Below are 12,015 nucleotides of genomic sequence, written 5' to 3'. Positions count from 1 at the left end.
TTTTTTGGGACAGTGATGCTTTAATTTTTACTCCCTCTGTCCCAATTTATGTGACTTACTTTCCTCTTTAGTCAGTCCCAAAAAAATGACACATTTCTATATAAAGTAACAATTTGACTATAAAATGTCCATTTTACCCTTAATGAAATGATTTACAGTCACACAAATTTCTATAATTCATTTTGGACCACAAGTTTTAAAAGTTTTCCTTTCTTTCTTAAACTCTGTGCCGAGTCAAAGTACCTCACATAAAATGGGACGGAGGGAGTAATTTTTAACTAATATTAATAATTTATTTAATTTTTGTTAAGGTGAAATCTTTTGTCCATGTAGAATGTCACGTGACAATTTTTTTAAAGAACAGAGAGACTGTAGTACACAAATCATAAAAAGGTGTAATAAGAGAGAGAAGTGTGTTTCTCAAATTAAACTAATGAGGGATAATTTAGGTATGTTCACACTCCCAATAGTTTAGGTAGGGCTGTGTATCGGTCGGTTCGGTTCGATTTTGGAATTTATCGATTATCGATTTGTAATCATGCTAAACCATTATGGAATCGTTAAGATATCGGTTTATCAGTTAGTGACCGTTATCGGTTTGGTTATCGGGTTAACCATTAACAGTTCACACAATTTTCATGAAAAATTACTAATGGACTAATCATTAATTAACCGTACGCAGTAGCCAGTAGTCACTGATGAACTTTTCCTTATTAGTCCATTACTACATAATACACTTAATAAAACTCCATACAAACATGGGCAGAGATGTCAATATTGCCCAACTAATAAAAACCATTAATGATCATGAGACCATTACTAATAAAGAGAAATCACTACAACACTACTAACGAAAATCATTAATGATCATGAGATCATTACTAATAAAAACTTTTTCATTGCAGACTGTAGTATTGTAATATTGCAGACATATCTCACTGACTCACTCACTATAATGAGAAGATAAAAATAAAGACTTAAAGTAATATAACCAACCATTTGAGCATGAATTTAGATAGTTAGAGAATGATATTCAATATAACTAGCCGGCGTAGGATTTGTGACAATGAATCAATGAGTGATGTCGCAGCTTTGGAATATTATTGTGAGTGTCAACTATATAGTCACTGTAAAGAGTCTGAAGACTGAAGTGTAAACCCTAAAGAGAAAAAGTGCCTAAGGCTTTAAGTGATATAAATGTAATTAATTAAACTTCTTATCGGGTTATCGGCGCACCCAATTAGAAAGACAGCCAAATCGAGACCCGAATTGATAAGCCGATAAGAAGTTTATAGTAAATCGAGACTTGAACCATTGACCCAATAACCAAATTATCGGTTCAGATTATCAGTTTCGATTCGATTTTGAACAGCCCTAAGTTAAGGTACAAAACCTAACAAAAAGAAGATAGTTTAAGCGTGTTTTTGACACTTAACTCTATATAAAAACCAACAATCATCATATAACAATGGATCAAATGATAGAAATTATGATACAATAAAGTTAAGTAAAAATAATATGATATACTGAAATTTAAATAAAAATCAATGCGATACAACAAAATTTAAATAAAAAATCAAAATAAACATTATATTTACCATACCAACAAAGATACAATACATAGGTAACTAGCACCATCTAAAGAAGTTTTAAAGGTTAAGTTAAATAGAATTGCACATATTTAAATAGTATGTATATCATATTTTGCTAATTTGCTTAGTTACATGTATTACATGGTATATATACAGTTATTATATATGGTATATTTTACGTATAAACAGTATCTATGAAATATTTACATTATATAAAGTAGTAACAATATAATGTAGCTGAAATATATTAAAATTTAAAGGTATAAAGAAGCTGTCCCACAGGCCACATAAGAATATTTTCATATTTATTTCTTAATTCTTACTAACTGATTTAATGGGAAAAAATATCATAAAAGAAGCTAGTCTAAAACACAATATGCCATATGGCAGCTAAAAATCTGAGCCCAGCAAAATCCCCCATCGCGTTATGGGCTAGGTTGGGTCCAGGCCAGCACAGCCCATTTGACATGTATCTTGGAGAGACCTACTCTTCTGAAATCTTTGAAAGGAAAACAACACAAATCCTACTAGTTTAGGTGCAAATTACTTTCCTTCACTCAAGTTTTTAATATTATAAATTTTATCAGAATTCGGATTTCAAATAAATGTATATGGTGCGTTCAATGTATTTGGCGCGTCCAGATACATGTATCTCAGATACATGAAGTCAAAATTATGTATAATTTATTTCAGATAAATTGTATCCAAGTATCTCGCTCGCCTCGTTCCTATAGTCTCGTCTCTCTCCCTATGTATATATATTTCAAAATATATCAGGTATCCCAAATACATGATCTTATGGTTATTAAGGGGAGACATGGAATAATACAATCTTGGAATTTTGGTATTTGAAACACTTTTCATGTAGGATTTGATAAGGTTGATTTTGGATGGGGAGAACCAAAATATAGTGGGGCTGTTAAGGCTGATTATTTTTTTTAGTTTCTTTGTGGCTTGTAAAAATAACAAAGGGAAAAAGGGCATTTTGATAACAATAAACTTGCCTCCAAAAGCAATGGAAATATTTGAAGATGTTATACAAGTTGACTTTAAATGTCAAGAAATTATCAAAGTTTTAAGGTGGAGTATTGGCAAATAAATTCTATGGTCTTTTTCATTTGATCAATGTATTTGTAATTCGGATATAGTAATCAAAATAATTAATTTTGTTTGTGTTGGAAATTTGTATTTGTAGAAACATATCGATTGATTACAAATTAATATTTTATAAATAATTTTTATCCGTATAATTGCCAAGTGTTTCTAGTACTTTATCTGAGTATAAACTAAATGGACATTAAATGCTAATCAAATTAATAATAATTGACCAAATTCGATGAGGATTTTACATCCATACCCAAATTATGTCGGATGGGCATGATTATAGTAGAGATTTTGAAGGATCTGATTAACATAGATTGACAGAGCTAAAGAGAAATAAGATTAAAATTTATTTGTGGAGGGTGTGAAGTTGATCAACATGGCTTGTGAATTGTGATCATTCTTTAGTGTATGCATAGTGCATTGAGAAAAAAATAAGTTGATCTTGATGTTAATCGCAAAAGTTATAAGAAATTGTGAACACTTTAAGAAAGAAATTGAGAAAAAAATAAGAAGATTATTGTAGAAAAAATAATTAAATATGAAAAGTATTTATAGGTAAAAAAAAGGGGTGAAAATATATATTTTTTAAACTTGAGGGTTAAGAATTTGAATTTTGGATTTAGGGGTGTTTCGGGTCCCATTTCTGAAATTTTCGTTGGTTCTACGGTTATTTTTGCAAAAATGTGGATGACCTTCCATATTTATTGTATCATCTCACCCACCCAACGCCCCTAACCCTACCCCTTGAACATCCTACTCCCGTCGAACCCAAGGACCTCATCCCACCCATGTAGTAGTTTGTTATAATTATAGAGGTGTACAAAATCGAACCGAAAATTGAATCAAATCACAAATCGAGTCAAACCGAAAAAAAATCCGACTAGTGGTTGGTTTGACTTGGTTTGGTATTGGAAAAAAACCCCCGACTATATTTGGGTTGGTTTGGTTTTAACTAAAAAAAACCAACCTGATACCAAACTTATCCGACATTATATATATAATTTTAAAAATTGTTTTATACATAAAAATATTTACTTTGATATAATTTTAAAATATTTCTTAAACTTTTCATAGTTTTTATCTTTTAATATATTATTTCAAGTTTGAAACTTAGAATTCTGATGACTCAATAAAAATTATAGTCCACAGATATTGGTAATTATAATAAAGGTTAAATCAAATTCAAATTAATACTAATGCAAAAATAAAATCAATTCCACACTAAGAATGAAAAAAATATTGAATATTTGTTCTTTGGTTTTACATTGGTTTAGACAATTCAAATACATAATCTAATTTTAATTTCCTTTAATATTTAGTCATGTAACTAATACTTATTAAACTTATTTTAGCATGATTTAGTACTTTTAAATTATGATCATTTTCATTATGAATTGTTAATTTGCAATTTTTTTTTTACGCGATTTCATTATTATTATTTTTTTGTTGGATATTTTATTGTCATTAATCATATCATATTTTGTGTTATTTTCTTAAGAAACATGTTAGATAGTTGTATTTTGGTAGGACTAAAGAAATATTTGAAGTACAGGTAAATTATATGTTTGTATGAATACTTTACCGGAAAAACCCGAAAATCCGAAAAAACCCGAGGTTGAAAAACCCGAGTTTTATTGGTTTGGTTTGGTTTATAGATTTAAAAATCCGACACAAATGGTTTGGTTTGATATTAAAAATCCAAACCAACCCGATCATGTACACCCCTAGTTATAAATGTTCTTGAGATAATATTGCTTTAAACGTGGATGATGAACCGGAGGAAGATGAAAGAAGAATTGCATAGTGAATTTTCTAAGTGCTAAACATGTTCAATCGTATCGATCGCTTGGGCCTAATGAAATGGAATTGGATCCCCCTGTTAATTTGGGCCTAATGAAATGGAATTGCCTAATGAAACATGTTTTTTTCAGGAAAAATTATAAGAATATACTATGTAAGATCATTATTTACATAATATTATTTTAGTTTTTTTATTTACAACATTAACATTTTAATTACAAATATATACATAACAATACAATAAAATGCACTTTTTTTTTTACGTGGGATACGGTTTTATTTACTACTTTTTGGAGTAGTGTGCTTATTTTATGGAATTGATAATTTACTATTTTATCTTTTGAATTTCCAAGCACAATTATGTTGTGAACTTGTGATACGTTTCTTTTTTTTAAAACATCTTTTAATTACTCTTTCTTTTCTCTCTCTCTTAATTTTTATCATGAAATCACACCATTTAATTTTTTATTCTCTCACATATTAGTTTTTGGATAAAATCTCCATCTTTTCTCATTAAGAATTTTGGTTCTTCTTCATACTTGTTTTTTTTCTTCAAAATTATCTATATTTTGAGATAAAATTGTGTGTTTTCTTTGATTTATACGATCATGAATAGGAAAATTTCATGAATTCGATTTGTAGAAATAATCTAGGTATTGACAGCGGAATTGCAATATTAACAATCTTGATGTGTGTTCGAGATTAAATTTCGAGTTGAATGCATTTACTTTGTCTCCCTAGTCTTGTTATCGGTAGTGAAAGGTCTATCTATGACTCCTAATTTGACAAAAAAGAAAGGTAAGGAGAAAGAGGTTTCAACTGTTGATTCGAAGGTGTACTCGTATGATAGTAATTTTATATAGAAGTTCATCTTAGAACAATTTCTTCCATCACTTTATCTTATTTTGAGAAATTATTTTGTCATACAATTTAATAAAATTTTATTGTTTTTTGATGATTTTTTGGTATTTCATTGTGCCTATTTAGTCTTTCTTGAAATTCTGAAAAATAATATTTCTCAAAATGTGGTATGGTTCATTCTAGTGTTGGACCTGAAAGGTAATATTTGATAGAAATTATGTTGGTGTTTGTTGTGGTATAAAATGACTAGCTGAAAAAATATTTATAAAATTATTAACAAACGTGCATTATATGATATAAATTATGGTATAAAAGTTGGTATTCAAGCTATCAATTTAGCAAGAATATTATACCATATTTTAATCCAACAATATACCTCAATATAAACGTACAAATTTCTTGCAGTGTACAATATATATAAGGTTAAATTGGGGTGTTCAAATGAAATATGCGGATAACTTCAAGGGATTCTCGATGACTTAAGCCTATAATATACTAACTTATACCATATTTCATACCAACATTATATCATATAAAATACTAACCTTCATGAAATAAATACTACTATATTGTCATATAAAATAGTAACTTATACCATATATCACACCAATATGGTATCATATAATATACTCCAACTTTCCTTGAAATCTATGCTACCATATAGTCATTATATAATATACTAACTTATACCATATATCATACCAACAAGATTTCGTTTAATATACCAATTTTTATTGAAATAAATACTACCAATTAGATATCATATAATATACTAACTTATACCATATTTCACCCCAACGTGAAATCATATAATATATTAATATTTATTGAAATAAATAGTTTCTAATATATTAACATTATGTTAATTGATTTACATCTTTTTTGTTCGAAATTATTCATTTTAAACCATAACAAAACCAACACCGTTGGAATTAATAAAAATAGAATTAACAATTGAAAAAATAACACCATTCTGAAAAATGCTTAAAAATTGAATAATTATGCAATCGTTTATAGCATAAAATACTATTCTGAAAAAAAATATTTATTCAAAATAATGAAAAACAACAATCAATTCTTAAATATTTTTCAGAATTAACTATGGAAAAAGGAATTATATTGAGGTTATGAAAGAGAAATATTAAATTACAATTGAGATATTTGTGGAAAGTAAATAACAACATGGAGTAAATTAAGGGATTAGAATTTTATTTACTATAGAATTGTGCGTGGGTTATTTTTCATTTAATATTTTTTTTATTTTGTTTTATTTTGTAATGATTCTATTGCTATTTTGGTGTAAAGTAAAACTATTGTTATATACGTGTTATTTATGTTCTTAAATTGTATATTTAAGTTTTTTCCCTTTTTTTCATGTTTATGCATTTTCGAGTCAGCCTCTTTACTGAGTAGAAAGAAAGCTAAAATACAGGGTTGGAAGCAAATATACAGATGCTTGAAAGTAAAAAAAAAATGGACTGTATACTTCTGATAATTAGGTGTTGAAGGCAAAATATGCAGATATATAACCCGCATACATAGCTATACACTGAGGGGTCGTTTGGTAGAAAAATAAATAACGCAGGGATTAGTATTGTAGGGATTAATAGTGTTGGGATCAGTAATGTAGGGTATATTTTTTTATCACGTGTTTAGTTCATTGCTTTCCAACTCATCTTGTGTTTGGATTAGAACTCTACAAAAAGCTTCTTTCCAATTATACCCTTGAATTATTATGAGATTTTCTATTTTATGTAATTGGAACAAGGTAGATAATTGTCGGATAATATTATTTTTCTATGGCCTTCTAACTTCCTAGGAGAAGAACAATTTTGTTCTCATGTTTGCTATTTTCTCACTTTAATTATTTGACGGTATATAATTGTCATCTTAATAAATTAATCAATTAAAAAACGTTAATTTCCAATTTAGAATAGATAGACCATCTACTTTAAAATCGAAAAGACGGTAAACAATAGTAAAATCGAATAAATCATCTACATTTATACATAAATATTGCAAGTTGTAGTTTTAATATATATGCAATTTATAAATTGTTCAAAATAAAAATAATTAGAAACCACATATAAATCAACAAATGATATATTCAATTAAGATCACAAACATCATGTGGTGATATATTCGCCTTTTCAATTAGTAAATGTTAAACAACTCATATTTTAAATATTATATTAATATGTATAGCATTTATTTATCAACAAACAACTCTCTAAATAATAAAATTTGTAAGCTAATTTATTTAAATAAATTTACTAGTACAAATATAAAATATAAAATCAAGAAAATAAATAATATGATTTTAGGGATATTTTTGTCTTTCCATAGATAATCCCATGGTATTAAATCCAATGTATTACTAATATCACCTGTTTTATTTAAAATATAATTTTTAGACTGGTTTTAAGAGTCGCCACTTAATTTTTAAGAAAAATCAAGAAAACTGATTTTCAATAGATTAAAACAGGAAATCAATCGAAAATGCTTAAAGAGGGTTCGGGGTTCCTATTAATATTCTAGGAAGGTTTTTAAAGCACCTAGAATATCCGCTAATGCAGTTATCCGACAACTAATTTATTTGGCTAAAGTAGTTTAACTTAATTTGATTGAACAAATTTTGTAGTTAGGACCATTTTAAGGGAGAAATAGAAAAATGTCGCAATATTATTTAAATGAAGTATTTTGTAAACTTATGTATTTATTTATTTTTAAGTTGAGTAAGAAACATATGATTTAGTTAAGTGATTAATTCAAAATGGATGTCTTCTGGGATTTGAATTTTTTGACCTTAAGGTTAGCGGCAAATATTAACGAGTACGTAAACACAACAAAGAAGGGAAGGAAAGAGATTTGGGTCGGGTCAGGGTCAAAGGGATTAAGTGTTGTGGGCTGCTGATGGGATATGGAATTGAAGAAATTGGGTTGGGTATGTAGAGTGGGCTGGCTGGAAAAGGGAAAAAGGGCCCAAAATTCAGTCACTTAAAATTGAATTGGATTCAAACTATAGCCAAATGTAGTCGAACTTAGCAGATTAGGATGAGTTCGACTAGTAATTAAATAAGATGAATTAATTTACGACCACTTAAAAATATGTATAAAAACAAATGAAAATACACACATAATTATGTAAAACATATATATTATTTACAAATTATAAAAAGTGACAAAACTAAAATAACTTGAAAAATATTTTAAATTTTATAAAACTAATTATTTTAAATCGTTTGAAATTGAAGAAGCTCGAAGACTAATTTTCATCGGGGAGGGTCAAAGTTGGGTGTCAACAACTGTCCCTCATTGTACTTGGATTGATGTAAGAAATCCGAGGAAAATGAAATTGACTAATTCAATTTTGACCGACCACATCTTCATCTTATGGAAAAGGGATTTGGTACGGATTTTCAGAATTATGACCGAACCTTGGAAATGGGTTTCCTATGTATCTCAGGTTATATGAGAACTCAGGCTACTTGTAGTTCGATATGCTTGATTTACCGCACGACACTGAAAGAATTCAAAAGTCGTCCCGATATCAGATTATGGAGAGACCGGGATACTTGGGAATAAAATTTGAGAGCGAATGTTGGAATACAGCCGAGTTACAACATTGATCCCGCCTATATATCCTTAACCTTAGGGAATCAGGTTGTTTATAGTTCGACTCAGTCGGTTGAAAAGGAAATCTAGTATGCTAGATATCCTTTGGTTATGAAGGGGTGACAAGTAAGTTGAGTATGAAAAAGAGGCTTGCAACCTCTTAGCCATGAATGTGGTATTCTTCACAACCATAATTAAAAATTTGCCTGGACATAATTTCCAAAGCTCTTGGGTATTGTCACTCAGATTGGAAAGCTGCTTCCGGTAGAGACAAAATTTTTTCGAATGCGAAACTTAAAGGAAAACCCACATGCCTTCTGATAGGGGTGTGGTTTGATTGTGGTGGAAGTTGCTTTCTCTGCTCGCGTCCTAAGAGTTTGGCACTCCTCTTTGGACTATATCCCAGTTCGTTGCTGAGAAAAAGTTCCACGTTGTGCTGCATCCTAATTGATGTCGTCCGCACCTGTGGTTTGTTTTGAGAATTCATCATCTTGGATGCTCTCGACAAAGACTGAGATAAAACTCATTAGCATAAAAATGCAATTCACATGGAGAGATAATGTCTTTTACCATGTTGACACTTAATTGCCCTCCTTGAACATTTACGTCAACTTCATCGGGTTTGACGTAAAGCAAATAAAGCTTCTGTCTCATATTTGCAATATAATCTTCAATGTACTCTTCCTTTGATGTCAAAGCAATAAAATAAGCTGATGTAATATGTTGATAATTCTTTTGATGTCGTCTTTGCAAAGAAATATATTGCAATTGATGTTGATTCTCTTGTGATGAGTAAATATTTCTCTTGCGATGCATAACTCTTTCTCTTGCGATGCATAACTCTTTCTCTTGCTATGCATGAATCCTTCTCTTGCGATGTATGAATTCCTTTCCCGCGATGCATGAATCTGTTCTTACAATGTATGAATCTTCTCTTGTAATGCATGGATCTCTTTTCTCGCGATGCATGAATTATTTTCCCGCGATGCATGAATCTTTTCCCGCGATACATGAATCTTTTCTTACAATGTATGAATCTTCTCTTGCAATGCATGAATCTCTTTTCTCGCGATGCATGAATCATTTTCCCGCGATGCATGAATCATCTCTCCCGTGATACATGAATTTTTCCTCCGCGATGCATGACTTTCTTTCCCGCGATGCATGAATTTCGTCTTGCAATGCATGAATTTTTCCTCTGCGATGCATGATTTCTTTCCCGCGATGCATGACTTCTTTTCCGCGATGCATGAATCTTTCTCTTGCTATGCGTGAATCTTTTTCCCGCGATGCATGACTTCTCCTTTGTTATGCATGGTTTCTTCTTATGCATAAATCTCTTTCCCGCGATGCATGACTTCTTTTCTGCGATGCATGAATCTTCTTTTGCAATGCATGAATTTTCTCTCTGTTGTACATGGCCTCCTCTTGCTATGCATGGATCTTTGATGATGCCTCCCTGATACCGAACGAAGATAATGCTTCACCCAGCAACATAGGTGATCTTCTGGGTATCTCTTGGATAGCGGTATCGTCTCAATCGACAATATAAATAAAAATGACCCTCGGAGTAGTGGTATCATCTCATTTGATAATACGATATAAATGACTCTCCGGGTAGTGGATCATCTCGTTCGACAATATAAATAAAAATGACCCTTGGAGTAGTGGTATCATCTCATTTCACAATACGATATAAATGACTCTCCGGGTAGTGGTATCGTCTCATTCGACAATACGATATAAATAACCTTCAAGGATAGGAATATTATCATATCTGATAATATAACGCAGATAAACGTCTTCCAGGTATATCTAGTTGCTGGGAAATAATAATATTGATTTCTTCGTGATTTTCATTTGTCCCATCTCTGAACATAGTTGCACGTTCATTATGGACTTCGCCTTGTTAGGAATTGAATGAACTAATGTTATTCATATTTCAAAATCTTTGATATAAGCAACATAAAATATTTCCTCATCCACAGAAAAATGTCAATTTTGGGGAGCTCTTTACCCCTTTGACTTCTCCATATCCATTGAATGGTGGGATATGCTGATCTTGAGGCAAGCTTGTAGACCTGTGTCCACAGAAAAATTGTTCGCTTTTTTTTTAAATGAACTGATCTGTGTCGATCTCTTCAGTTGTCTGCTCCTTGTCTTGCTATCTTCAGTTGATTTCTCTGATCTCCCGTTTCTTGATAGATAAGACAAAACATTTTTTTATGCAAATATAATTGAAACATGAAGGAAAAGTTTTTTTTAAGGAAAATAGACTTTCAAAAGTAATGTTTGGAAAAAGTCACTGCCAAGTGTCATGTCACGTCAAGTTTAATAAACGTCATTTGGAGTTGATGTTTCGAAATCTATCTGATTACTTGCTGGAAAGTATTCAAAGTTGCTCTAGACTGCCGATTAACCTTGTTGAAATTTTGAGGTCATCCTCAAAATTTCTGTCCCAGTTAACTGTCTTGGCTTATCTTCGAACCGTTGGTGAGCAATCACGAATTTTTGAGATCTTCTCAAAAATTTGTCCCAGTTGCAAATTCAAAGTAACTTTAGTCTCGACTTTGTTGGAGAGCTTCTTCTTGCGAATTTTTGAGTTCCAAAAATTCTGTCCCAGTTTTATTGTAAGAAAATAGAAATCTTACGGGAGATATGACCGAGCCCTTGTGGCGCCTACGTATCCCGTTGAGGCAGGAATCAGGTCAAACATAGTTCCCTCACGAGGATTAACAAAAATAGAAATTTATACAAAGAAACCGACCGAGGCCGACATAGGCCGCCTACGTATCTCATTCTTGAGAATTCAGGTCGAACGTAGTTCAAATAAGAAACATTAAAGGGATAAAGGGTGACCGAGGCCGACATAGGCCGCCTACGTATCTCATTTTGAGAATTCAGGTCAGAACATAGTTCATTACAAAAGATAAAATTCTAAACAAAGCGATTACAAGCAAATAGAACGATTACAAGGAAATGCAGAAAATACAAATTGAAACTTCACACATAGTATCTTTTGACAGCATCTGAGTTGATCGGT

The 12,015-nt window shown here is 30.8% G+C and overlaps 1 protein-coding gene across 1 annotated transcript in view; it reads right to left on the bottom strand.

The window, feature by feature from the left end:
* LOC125826823 (long-chain-alcohol oxidase FAO4A-like) overlaps nt 1-12,015 on the bottom strand; it is a 143,860-nt gene that overhangs the window by 17,457 nt on the left and 114,388 nt on the right. The gene's annotated exons all lie outside the window — the stretch shown is intronic.

The sequence above is a fragment of the Solanum verrucosum genome, unplaced genomic scaffold (genome assembly GCF_900185275.1).
Source record: "Solanum verrucosum unplaced genomic scaffold, falcon-dt-bn FXZP01000060.1, whole genome shotgun sequence".
Lineage (NCBI taxonomy): Eukaryota > Viridiplantae > Streptophyta > Magnoliopsida > Solanales > Solanaceae > Solanum > Solanum verrucosum.
Note: the sequence above shows the minus strand (reverse complement) of the source record. Positions and strands in the feature narration are given on the sequence as shown.